A 14,166-nucleotide genomic window follows, 5' to 3' on the forward strand; every position below is an offset into this window, starting at 1 on the left:
AGCAGTTTAATTTCAAAACCAAAGGCATAAAGAAATAACCAAAGTGGGTACCAAACCCGACGCACACCAGTAACCATGTCCACAAGCACTTAAAACAAAAATTCCACACAAAGACATGGGGGGGGGGGGGGGACACAACACTTAATGAGGGAAATGAGAACTAGGGGTGTAGGAAAACAAGGCAAAACAAGTGGAAAAAGAAAAGTGGATCGACGATGGCTAGAAGACAGGTGATGCCGACCACCGAACGCTGCCTGAACAAGGAGAGTGACCAACTTTGGTGGAAGTCGTGATATGACTGTTCCTGAGACAGTTTAAATATCGCTGTCCATCAATGATCCCAAACCAAGTTTACTGAGCCTGAGCAATTTTGACAAAAAACAAAGGATATATGTTTCCCTAAGAGTTGTGCAAAGTTGGTAGACTCTTAATGAAAATGATTCATAGCTGGAAGGTGCCAAAGGTTCTTCCACCAAATATTAACTCAGGGGGGTGGAGACTTATTCAATTATGTAATTTCAGTTTTTCAAATAAGTTTCTTTCACTTTGAAAATGTGTAGATCTGTAGGAAAACCCATCTTATTGAATCCCTTTTTAGATTTTCTTTAAGGCAACATACAGTAATGTGAAAAAGTTAAAGGTTGATGTAGACTCTCTATATGTTAGCGAGTAATAAATGAAAAGCCGATAAATAGAATTGCCACCGGACAAAAAATGTAATAAATCCCATTAGAAAATAAGGCACTTTAACCTATTCATTGATTGAAATACCATTCGATGTAGTGCCAGAGCTGCTGATACCACTCAAACAGCTGTTTGTTGCTGCTGGAGTGAAACGTGATTTAATAAACCCAATAAAGGTGCAACAATTCTAAAGGCAATCATGTGTAAATAAAAACAATGGCCACGATTAAAAAGAGCTACTATTTTTATTTCTCAACTGGTTATTGAAGCGTGCCTCCCATTTGCCATTCAAGTGCATAGGCAACTAGACAGGCCTCAGCGCATCACACACCACTTTGCAATGAGCTGGAGGCAGTATGCATTTTGAGAACATACTTAATTGTTTGGAACCTGAATGTTTTACTACATATTATGAGGCATGTCTTACCTTGCTTCAAAGTAACCTAGGCAATATCCAATAAAACATGCAGGCAATTATTTTATAAAAACTTGCAAATTAAACCAGTAGCCTATTTATCTCATGTTCTATTGGTTTCTTTCATAGTCCAGTAGCCAAAGGCACAATCCTAGTCAAATTAGCAACCCATGCTAGTTGATGAATACTTAGATCTCACCTCTTTCTAAATTCGTATGGATATTTTCATCACCATCACATGAAACTGCTCATGAAGGTGTTTTCCTGCTAATTGCATTATGAAACGACCAATCGCGAGTAGCCTACTGCCTTGTGCACATTGCTGTGCTTATAATGCGAAGAAATAGTTGATCAATATTTTATGCTAGACATTCTGATCTGTTGCATGTGACTCATTGTTTTTTAACATGTTTTGGCTATGAAGCCTACTGGTTATATGAATTTATTATCTATCATCTCATAACTGTCCCAGAGTTTGTTTGGAATAAGCTATTTCTTTCTCGCACAGAACTGACCAATAGAATCTGTATACTTTTCTACCATGGTGGATAGTAGATTGACATTGTCCAAATTCAAAGTAGACAGCCCTCAGCACTTGAATGACGTTTTACATCGTCAGATCCGAGTGTACTTTAAATGTCCCTTGCCCAAGTGAGGGAGAGTGGCAATGTCCTTGGTGTTAATCTAGTTGAGGTTAAAAACAACCAACCTAATGCTATGAATGTACCTAGCCAGCTAACGTAGCTATCTAGCACTCCTGTCAGGTAGCTAGCTACAGTAACCTATAGCTGGATAGCTAGTTTTCTAGTTTAGTAATTTATTCCAATACATTTCAGAATTCCCCAAAAATATGTTTAGGAATCTAGCCACGTTTTATAAGCTCCTCACTATGAGACTAAGCCATTTTGCCAACGCTAAAGTCAATGTTGTCTATATATATTATTTTTTTTAGCAAGCAAGCTTCATAATTTTGTCTGACATGCCAAAAATGCAGCCGTGTTGATTGAATTTGACACTTCGCGGCCACCAGAGTTTGAGACGGTGACTACAGTTTGCATTGAATGGTGGGTCATATTAACCCCATAAGTGATCAAAGTTCTTCATTCACGCCCTCGAGTTAAATCGAGAGCCGAGGGGGGCAACGTTTCTGAATTGGACCTCCACTTAAGATGGCAATCAAACTGCATCCGGTTTCGACGGGGATTTCCCCTTGGGGAAGTGACATGGGCAGAGGCCCGAGGGGGTAAAAATAAAATATTTGGACTGAAGCCATAGATGAGTTATTTCTGTTCATTACTTGTCTTCTTGGATGAGGAAAAGTAAATGTGGGCAGTTATTCTAAAAAAGGCGGCATGTGGGTTTCAAGTTTGGGGAAGCTAATTTTCACCATAAAAAAGCACCTTTATAATCAAGCATTCCATGCTTTCTCGCATTTGTAGACTTATGTAAAAAAAAAGCCTAATATTCCTAATGTGATAATTAGATTGGATAGTCATAATTTAGGCTAATAATATAGCATAACTCAATCACCGTTTTCAAAAAAGACTGTTCAATGCATCACGTAGTGGCTAAGAGTATTTTTTTATTTAACCAGGCAAGTCAGATAAGAACAAATTCTTATTTAGAATGACGGCCTAACCCGGCCAAACTCTAACCTGGACGACGCTGGGCCGATTGTGCGCCGCCCTATGGTAACATCCTGGAATTGAACCAGGGTCTGTAGTGACGCATCTAGCACTGAGATGCAGTGACTTAGACTGCTGCGCCACTCGCGAGCCCCAGGGTATAGGCTTAGGCTATAGCCTATATTTCTTCTCCTTTCTTTGCACAGGAAATGTTGACCTTTTATAAACATATTTAATGACATTCTACTACACTTTATATGACTGGAGACATTAGCTAAATCTTTTTTAATAATAAAAAAATGACAGGGTAGCCTACTCTGCTGACGCTGACAAATAGATCAATAAAAACAACTTTGTTACGATAAGTTGAACATTTTGACAAGTATAAGACAGATTGGAGTCGTTTTCTTGTCTTCTCTTTACAGCAATAGCCATTAGTTTTCCAAAACCTTTTTCTGCGATTGTATGTTTACATTTTGTGATGTGGGTTTTTTATTTATAGTTTTTGTTTTACATTACCCCCCTTTTCTCCCCAATTTGTAGTTACGATCTTGTCTTATCGCTGCAACTCCTCTATGGATTCGGGAGAGGTGAAAGCCGAAACACAACCCTGTCAAGCCGCACTGCTTCTTGAAACACTGCTCGCTTAACCCAGGAAGTCAGCCGCAGCAATGTGTCGGAGGAAACACCGTCCAATTGACGATCGAAGTCAGCTTGCAGGAGCCCCATCCACCACAAGGAGTCGCTAGAGCACAATGAGACACGGAAATCCCGGTCGGCCAAACCCTCCCCTAACCCGGACGACGCTGGCCCAATTGTGTGCCGCCCCATGGGTCTCTCGGTCACGTCCGGCTGTGACACAGTCTGGGATTGAACCTGAGGCTGTAGTGGCTCCTCAGCACTGCGATGCAGTGCCTTAAAACGCTACGCCACTCGGGTGGCCTCTTTCTGCTTTTCACTGACAGTCGCAACTCAACAATCATTCTAATTGCCGTTGCATCTGAGTTGTTCTGTTAAGATGAATTACCATGAACTAAATGTGATTTCTAGCATTCTGAGAACCGTGGGTGGACATCCTGGTCTGGTTACGCAACCAATGCATATGGGTCCGGTAAATTTCTTAAACGTCCGGTAAATTAAAATGCTGCCGGTCAAATGTCTGGGGCCACATTTTCCTAACAGAAGCACATATATACACACAGACCCTCTCCCTTTGAAAGTGTGGAGACCCCAGCTCTAGGGGCCTGACAGACAGGGCAGAGCAGCCTTTAAGGTACTTCAAAGGGCCTTTTTCCCCGGTCACTTACTGCGAATGAGGCCGTTCAAACAGGCCTTTACAGCACAGGAGCTAAAAGGGATAAGCGCCATAGAGTAATTCTCCACAGAGCGACCAGATAGCTCCCCTGGGGCCTGCACAGGCAAGGGTTGGCCTAGCTACCTCACGCACACAGAGAGAGAGAGAGAGTGAGAGAGAGGAGTGGGAGTTATGTGTGTGTGTGTGTGTCAAATAACTGTTAGTCTTAACAACAGGTGTAGACTAAATGTGAAATGCCTGCTTACAGGCCTTTCCCAAAAATGCAGAGAAAAATAATAGAAAGATAACAAGGAATAAATGCACAATGAGTAATGATACAGTAACTTGGCTACGGTGCCTTTAAAAAATATTCATACCCCTTGATTTATTAAAACATTTGGACGTTTTAGAGCTGAATTCAAAATGGAATAAATCTAGTTTTTGCTCACCCATCTAAAAACAATACCCCGATAACGACAAAGTGAAAACATTTCTTTAGAGGTTTTTGCTAATACAGTGCATTAGGAAAGTATTCAGACCCCTTGACTTTTTCCATGTTGTTACGTTACAGCCTTATTCTAAAATTGATTAAATTGTTCTTCTCCTGAAGGGGAGTAGGCGTTGCCGTGCCCTCTTCACGACTGTCTTGGTGTGTTTGGACCATGATAGTTTGTTGGTGATGTGGACACCAAGGAACTTGAAGCTCTCAACCTGCTCCACTACAGCCCCGTTGATGAGAATGGGGGCATGCTCAGTCTTCCTTTTTCTGGAGTCCACCGTCATCTCCTTTGTCTTGATCACGTTGAGGGAGAGGTTGTAGTCCTAGCACCACACAGCCAGGTCTCTGATCTCCTCCCTATAGGCTGTCTCATCGTTGTCAGTGATCAGGCCTACCACTTTTGTGTCGTCTGCAAACTTAATGATGGTGTTGGAGTCGTGCTTGGTCATGCAGTCATGGGTGAACAGGGAGTACAGGAGGGGACTGAGAACGCACCCCTGAGGGGTGCTGTTGAGGATCAGCGTGTTGTCACCTACCCTTACCACCTGGGGGCGGCCCGTCAAGAAGTCCAGGATCCAGTTGCAGAGGGCTGTGTTTAGACCGAGGGCCTTAGCTTAGTGATGAGCTTTGAGGGCACTATGGTGTTGAAAGTTGAGCTGTAGTCAATGAATAGCATTCTTACATAGGTGTTTATTTTGTCCAGGTGGGAAAGAGCAGTGTGGAATGCAATAGAGATTGCATCATCTGTGGATCTGTTGGGGTGTTATGCAAATTGGAGTGGGTTTATTGTTTCTGGGATAATGGGGTTGATGACCAGCCTTTCAAAGCACTTGGCTACAGACGCGAGTGCTACGGGTTGGTAGTCATTTAGGCAGGTTACCTTGTTGTTCTTGGGTACAGGGACTATGGTGGTCTGCTTGAAACATGTTGGTATTACAGACTCGGTCAGGGACAGGCTGAAAATGTCAGTGAAGAAACTTGTTGGTCATCGCATGCTCGGAGTACATATCCTAGTAATCCATTTGGCCCTGCGGCCTTGTGAATGTTGACCTGTCTAAAGGGCTTACTCACAACGGCTACGGAGAGAGTGATCACACAGTGGTCCGAAACAGCTGATGCTCTCATGCAAGCTTCAGTGTTGCTTGCCTCGAAGCGAGCATAGACGTTATTTAACTTGTCTGGTAGGCTCGTGTCACTAGGCAGCTCGCAGCTGTGCTTCCCTTTGTAGTCCGTAATAGTTTGCAAGCCCTGCCACATCTGACGAGCTTTGGAGGATGTGTAGTACAATCGAATCTTAGTCCTGTATTGGCGCTATGCCAGGATTTCTAGCAGGATTCTAGCAGGATTTCTTTTAAGCATCCAGGTTAGAGTCCCGCTCCTTGAAAGACGCAGCTCGGTGCAGATGTTGCCTGTAATCCATGGCTTTTGATTGGGGTACGTGTGGACGACGTCATCGATGCACTTATTAATGAAGCCAGTAACTGATGTGGTGTACTCCTCAATGCCTTCGGAAGAATCACGGAACATGTTCCAGTAAGTGCTAGCAAAACAGTCCTGTAGCTTAGCATCTGCGTCCTCTGACCACTTCCTTATAGAGCAAGTCACTGGTACTTCCTGCTTTAGTTTTTGATTGTAAGCATGAATCATATAATTGCAAGAGGATATAATTATGGTCAAATTTGCCAAATGGAGGGTGAGGGAGAGCTTTGTACGTATCTCTGTGTCTGGAGTAAAGGTGGTCTTGAGTTTCTCTCTCTGGTTGCATATTAAAACCTGTTTGGGATAGGGGGCAGCATTTTCACTTTTGGATGAATATCATGCACAGAGTGAACTGCCTCCTACTCAGTCCCAGATGCTAACATATGCATATTATTATTAGTATTAGATAGAAAACACTCTGAAGTTTCTAAAACTGTTTGAATGATGTATGTGAGTATAACAGAACTCATATGGCAAGCAAAAAACTGAGAAAAATCCAACCAGGAAGTGGGAAATCTGAGGTTTGTAGTTTTTCAAAGCTTGGCCTACCGTGTCTATGGGGTCAAGTTGCACTTCCTAAGGCTTCCACTCGATGTCAAACATCTTTAGAAATTTGTTTCAGGCTTCTGCTAAGGAGGGGTGGATGGGAGCTGAATGAGTCATGGGTCTGGCAGAGTGTCTCAGGCTTGTGATGCTTTCTACAGACAATGGAATTCTCCGGTTGGAACCTTATTGATGATTTATGTTAAAAACATCCTAAAGATTGATTCAATACATCGTTTGAATGTTTCTACGACATGTAACGGAACTTTTAGAGTTTTTGTCTGGACGAAGTGCTCGCGCCTCATGAAAATGGATTACTGGGCTGACCACGCTAACAACAAGTTGCTATTTGGACATAAATGATGGACTTCATGGAACTTTATGAAAACATCTGAAATGTATTGTCGAACTGGGATTCCTGGGAGTGCATTCTGATGAAGATCATCAAAGGTAAGTGAATATTTATAACGTTATTTCTAACTTCTGTTGACTCCAACATGGCAGATATTTCTTTGGCTGGATTGGTTCTGTGCGCCGTACTCAGATTATGCTTTTTCCGTAAAGTTTTTTTGCAATCTGACACAGCAGTTGCATTAAGGAGAAGTCTATCTTTTATTCTGTGAATAACACTTGTATCTTTTATCAATGTTTATTATGAGTATTTCTGGGATTTGATGTGGCTATATGCAAAATCACCGGATGTTTTGGAATCAAAACATTACTGCTCGTAACGCGCCAATGTCAATTGAGATTTTTGGATATAAATATGCACATTATCGAACAAAACATACATGTATTGTGTAACACGATGTCCTATGAGTGTCATTTGATGAAGATCATCAAAGGTTAGTGATTCATTTTATTAATATTTCTGCATTTTGTGACTCCTATCTTTGGCTGGAAAAATGGCTGTGTGTTTTTTTGACTTGGTTCTGACATAACATAATCATATGTTGTGCTTTCGCTGTAAAGCCTTTTTGAAATCAGACACGATGGGTAGATTAACAAGAAGTTTATTTTGTCATTTGCTGTATTGGACTTGTTAATGTGTGAAAGTTACATATTTAAAAAATATATTTTTGAATTTCGCTTGCTGCCTTTTCAGCAGAATGTTGTCGAGGGGTTCCGCTAGCGGAACGCCTGCCCTAGAAAGGTTTTAAACAATTTAAAGGAGATGCTACCAAATACTAATTGAGTGTATGTAAACTTCTGACCCACTGGGAATGTGATGAAATAAATAAAAGCTGAAATAAATCATTCTCTCTACTATTATTCTGACATTTCACATTCTTAAAATTAAGTGGTGAGCCTAATTGACCTAAAACAGGGAATTTTTACTCAGATTAAATGTCAGGAATTGTGAAAAACTGAGTTTAAATGTATTTGGCTGAGGTGTATGTAAACTTCTGATTTCAACTGTGTGTAAATAAATTGATGGGTCTGAGGTGGTCAGAAATTGTAAGAGTAGTTGTAAGAGTAATCAAGCCAGGAACATTCATGGACATGTTGACAAACAAAGAGGGTCTTACTGTAGCGGAGCTGAAGAGCTTCTTTAGGTCTCATCTCAGAGACAAAAGTAGCACAGAGTTCTTTCAGGAGCTGAGTAATGCTAAACAGCAGGACAGGAAAATGCCTCAGCAGTTTGCATATAGGTAAATGGGGCTCAAACAGCGTGTACTGTTCGCATCACAGCAGAGTGGTGATGAGTTTGACTATGACAGGAAGCTGGTACAGGGTGTGTTCCTTCACACACTTTACCAAGAGCTCAGTGAAAAATACACTAAAATCAGAGACGACCTCAAGAAATCTATCTCTGATTGTAGTGTGACTGATGACTTAATCCTCGAGCAGATAAAACAATCAGCCAGTGAGGAAGCAAATAGACAGAAACGTCTAGGTCACAGTAGTGCTAGACACAGACCAGTAAATGTCAACTCAGTAAACCAACAAGGGGACAGTAAATATTGTAACCAGTCTTCCCCTTTGATGGTAAAGTGAAGGCCAATCGCACAGCCATCCAGGAGATAACCGCAACAGTGTCTGCACTGACTAAAAGCCTGGAGAAAATGATGAAACCTGCTGCAGGTGAGGCCCAGGGGTACACACATCCCCCACCCTACGGAGGTCAGATGAGACGTGAGGCTCAGGGATATGCCCATCACCTATCCTCCAGAGCACCGACAAGAGAGGCACCGAGATATGCCTCTTCACCACCATTCAGAGCAACGAAGACAGACAGGGCCCACAGTAAGGGTAAAGACTGTGTCAAGACTGTGTCCAGCAAGAAATTGAAAGCTGCCCTCACTGCTTCCGTTGTGGACAAGAAGGACACAGAGCTGTCGGCTGCCTAACGAGACAGACGTCGGGAAACGGGTACATGTTGCTGGCGAGGGACAGACAGTGACCACTGCAAATAAAACGTCCCCACACCAAATCAACTGTGTGAAGACAGAGAAACCAGCTACAACAACACACACACTCAGCCTAAGACACACAATGTGAAATGCGTCACACAGCTTATTGGCAATAGATGCTTCGTGTGTTGAGATCCAACCCCTTGAGACTTTGTTAAGTCTCCTCAACTTGTTCAACAGCCATACCATTCGTTACCAGATTCAGCTGAGGTCTAGAACTTAGGAAGTTATTTGTCCCAAATACAATGCTCTTAGTTTTAGAGATGTTCAGGACCAGTTTATTACTGGCCGCCCATTCCAAAACAGACTAAATTTTTGTTTCAGTGACTTTCTGACTTTTTGTTTCAGTGACTTTCAGTGACTTGTTCCGGGGCGGCAGGGTAGCCTAGTGGTTAGAGTGTTGGACTAGTAACCGGAAGGTTGCAAGTTCAAACCCCTGAGCTTACAAGGTACAAATCTGTCGTTCGCCCTGCGGTACACCACCCTTTACATGCTTGAAACTTCAGTTAACCTCTCTAGGGTACGTGGGACGCTAGCGTCCCATCTGGCCAACATCCAGTGAGATTGCAGAGTGCCAAAATCAAATACAGAAATGCTCATTATAAAAATTCAGAAAACAAAACATATTATTGGCAGGTTTAAAGATGAACTTCTTGTTAAAGCACAGTGTCATATTTATAAAATAAAAAGCATACCTAGCCCAGAACATATCTAGCCCAGAACATAGCCCAGTTGACAAATTATTACAAACAGTAACCAGCCAAGTAGAAGCATTACAAAACTCAGAAATAGAGATCAAATTAATCCCTTACCTTTGATGATCTTCATATGGTGGCAATCAGAAGACATCAGAAGACATTCAATAAATGTTCCTTTTGTTCGATGAAGTCTCTTTATATCCAAAAACCTCAGTTTTGTTAGCGCGTTTTCTTCAGTAATCCACAGGCTCAAACGCAGTCAAAACAATCAGACAAAAAAATCTAAATTTTATCCGTAAAGTTCATAGAAACATGTCAAACGATGTTTATATTCAATCCTCAGGTTGTTTTTAGCCTAAACGATCTATAATATTTCAACCGGACAATAACGTCGTCAATATAAAAGGTAAACAACGACATGGTAGGATCCACTCGTTCAGATTGGTCTTACTCCCTCATTTATAAGAATACAAGCCTGAAACGATTTCTAAAGAATGTTGACATCTAGTGGAAGGCATAGGAAGTGCAAATGGAGTCCTAAGTCAATGGATACTGTAATGGCATTGATTAGAATACTACAAAACCACAAAAAAACTACTTCCTGAATGGATTTTTCTCAGGTTTTTGCCTGCTAAATCAGTTCTGTTATACTCACAACAGACACTATCTTAACAGTTTTGGAAACTATAGAGTGTTTTCTATCAAAATCTACCAGTTATATGCATATCATATCTTCTGGGCCCGAGTAGCAGGCTGTTTAATTTTGGCATGCTTTTCATCCAATATTCCGCCAACATTTCTTCCCCTTACCCTAGAGAAGTTAAAGAAAACCATTTGAGTTCTATTAAATAGATAGCTCTGAATCCACTATATGGCAGAGGTTGAAAAGCCATAACACATACAGTGGGGAGAACAAGTATTTGATACACTGCCGATTTTGCAGGTTTTCCTACTTACAAAGCATGTAGAGGTCTGTAATTTTTATCATAGGTACACTTCAACTGTGAGAGACGGAATCTAAAACAAAAATCCAGAAAATCACATTGTATGATTTTTAAGTAATTAATTTGCATTTTATTGCATGCAATTAGTATTTGATACATCAGAAAAGCAGAACTTAATATTTGACATAGAAACCTTTGTTTGCAATTACAGAGATCATACGTTTCCTGTAGTTCTTGACCAGGATTGCACACACTGCAGCAGGGATTTTGGCCCACTCCTCCATACAGACCTTCTCCAGATCCTTCAGGTTTCGGGGCTGTCACTGGGCAATATGGACTTTCAGGTCCCTCCAAAGATGTTCTATTGGGTTCACGTCTGGAGACTGGCTAGGCCACTCCAGGACCTTGAGATGCTTCTTAAGGAGACACTCCTTAGTTGCCCTGGCTGTGTGTTTCGGGTCGTTGTCATGCTGAAAGACCCAGCCACGACCCATCTTCAATGCTCTTACTGAGGGAAGGAGGTTATTGGCCAAGATCTTGCGATACATGGCCCCATCCATCCTCCCCTCAATACGGTGCAGTCGTCCTGTCCCCTTTGCAGAAAAGCATCCCCAAAGAATGATGTTTCCACCTCCATGCTTCACGGTTGGGATGGTGTTCTTGGGGTTGTATTCATCCTTCTTCTTCCTCCAAACATGGCGAGTGGAGTTTAGACCAAAAAGCTCTATTTTTGTCTCATCAGACCACATGACCTTCTCCCATTCCTCCTCTGGATCATCCAGATGGTCATTGGCAAACTTCAGACGGACCTGGACATGCGCTGGCTTGAGCAGGGGGACCTTGCGTGCTCTGCAGGATTTTAATCCATGACGGCGTAGTGTGTTACTAATGGTTTTCTTTGAGACTGTGGTCCCAGCTCTCTTCAGGTCATTGACCAGGTCCTGCTGTGTAGTTCTGGGCTGATCCCTCACCTTCCTCATGATCATTGATGCCCCACAAGGTGAGATCTTGCATGGAGCCCCAGACCGAGGTGATTGACCATCATCTTGAATTTCTTCCATTTTCTAATAATTGCGCCAACAGTTGTTGCCTTCTCACCAAGCTGCTTGCCTATTTTCCTGTAGCCCATCCAGCCTTGTGCAGGTCTACAATTGTATCCCTGATGTCCTTACACAGCTGTCTGGTCTTGGCCATTGTGGAGAGGTTGGAGTCTGTTTGATTGAGTGTGTGGACAGGTGTCTTTTATACAGGTAACGAGTTCAAACAGGTGCAGTTAATACAGGTAATGAGTGGAGAACAGGAGGGCTTCTTAAAGAAAAACTAACAGGTCTGTGAGAGCCGTAATTCTTACTGGTTGGTAGGTGATCATACTTATTGTATGCAATAAAATGCAAATTAATCACTTAAAAATCATACAATGTGATTTTCTGGATTTTTGTTTTAGATTCCGTCTCTCACAGTTGAAGTGTACCTATGATAAAAAAAATTACAGACCTCTACATGCTTTGTAAGTAGGGAAAACCTGCAAAATTGTCAGTGTATCAAATAATTGTTCTCCCCACTGTACGTTTTTTCAACAGGTTATGGTCAATAATATCAAAGACTGCACTGAAATCTAACAGTACACCTCCCACAATCTTCTTATTATCAATTTCTTTGATTAGCCTTTTGTTTCAGTGCAGCACATGTTGTGTGCCTTTCTCTATAAGCATGCTGAAAGTTTGTTGTTAATTTGTTTACAGAGAAATAGCATCTTCGTGCAGCAGGACAGAGCAGCTGGTAAGACGAGGGGCCGGGGTATGTGTCTTTTTGTCAATAACTGCTGGTTCGCGATGTCTAATATTAAAGAAGTCTTGAGGTATTGCTCGCCTGAGGTAGAATACCTCATGATAAGCTGTAGACCACACTAGCTACCATGAGAGTTTTCATCTATATTATGTATAGCTAATAAGCAAAAACTAAAGCAGGAAGTACCAGCGACTCACTCAATACGAAAGTGGTCAGATGATGCACATGCTACACTACAGGACTAATTCTGGAATTTTTATTTTATTACCTTTATTTAACTAGGCAAGTCAGTTAAAAACAAATTCTTATTTTCAATGAATCCCTAGGAACAGTGGGATAACTGCCTGTTCAGGGGCAGAACAACAGATTTGTACCTTGTCAGCTCAGGGGTTTGAACCTGCAACCTTCCGGTCACTAGTCCAACACTCTAACCACTAGGCTACCCTGCCACCCCCAATTCATCCAATGGCATTGAGGAGTATGCCACCTCAATCACCGGCTTCATCAATAAGTGCCTCGACGTCATCCCCACAATGACTGTACGTACATTTCCCAACCAGAAGCCAGGGATTACAGGAAACTTCCACTCTGAGCTAAAGGCTAGAGCTACCGCTTTCAAGCAGCGGGACACTAAGCCGGACGCTTATAAGGAATCCCTCTATGCCCTCAAACATGCAAAGCGTCAATACAAGACTAAGATTGAGTCTTACCACACATGGCTCTGACGCTCGTCAGATGTGGCAGGGATTGAAAAAAATTACGGACTACAAAGGGAAATCCAGCAGCGAGCTGCCCAGTGACGCGAGCCTCACAGATGAGCGAAATGCCTTTTATGCTCGCTTTGAGGCAAGAAACACTGAAGCATACATGAGAGCACCAGCTGTTCCAGATGACTATGTGATCACGCTCTCCGTAGATGATGTGAGCAAGACCTTAAACAGATCAACAATCACAAAGCCAAGCGGCCAGACAGAGTACCAGGACGTATACTGAAAGCATGCAAGGACCAATTGGTAAGTGTCTTACCTGACATGTTCAACCTCTCCCTGACCAAGTATGTAAACCTACATGTTTCAAACAGACCACCATAGTCCCTGGCCCAAGAAAGTGAAGGTAACCTTCCTAAATGATTACCACCCCGTAGCACTCACGTCGGAACAGTTGGTCATGGCTCACATCAACACCATAATGCCTGTCAACCCTAGACCCACTTCAATTTGCGTACCACCCCAACATATCTATTTCACACTGCCCTTTCCCATCTATACAAAAGGAACACCTATGTGAGAATTATGTTAATTGACTACAGCTCAGCGTTTAACAGCATAGTGCCCACAAAGCTCATCACTAAGCTAAGGACCCTGGGACTAAACACCTCTCTCTGCAACTGGATCCTGGTGGTAAGGTTAGGCAACAACAGGTGGTAAGGTTAGGCAACAACACATCTGCCACGTTGAACCTCAACACCGGGGACCCTCATGGGTGGGTGCTTAGTCCCCTCCTGTACTCCCTGTTCACCCATGACTGGGTGACCAAGCACGACTCCAACACCATCATTAAGTTTGCTGACGACACAACAATGGTAGGCATGATCACCGACAACGATGAGCAAGTCCTCAAGCTGTCTGTTGAGGACTTGTGAGGCATCTGTTTCTCAAACTAGACACTCTAATGTACTTGTCCTCTTGCTCAGTTGGGCACCGGGGCCTCCCACTCCTCTTTCTAATCTGGTTAGAGCCACTTTGCGCTGTTCTGTGAAGGGAGTTAGTACACAGCGTTGTAC

Source organism: Oncorhynchus mykiss, chromosome 21, assembly GCF_057628025.1.
Source record: "Oncorhynchus mykiss isolate SJ-2025 chromosome 21, ASM5762802v1, whole genome shotgun sequence".
Taxonomy (NCBI): Eukaryota; Metazoa; Chordata; class Actinopteri; order Salmoniformes; family Salmonidae; genus Oncorhynchus; species Oncorhynchus mykiss.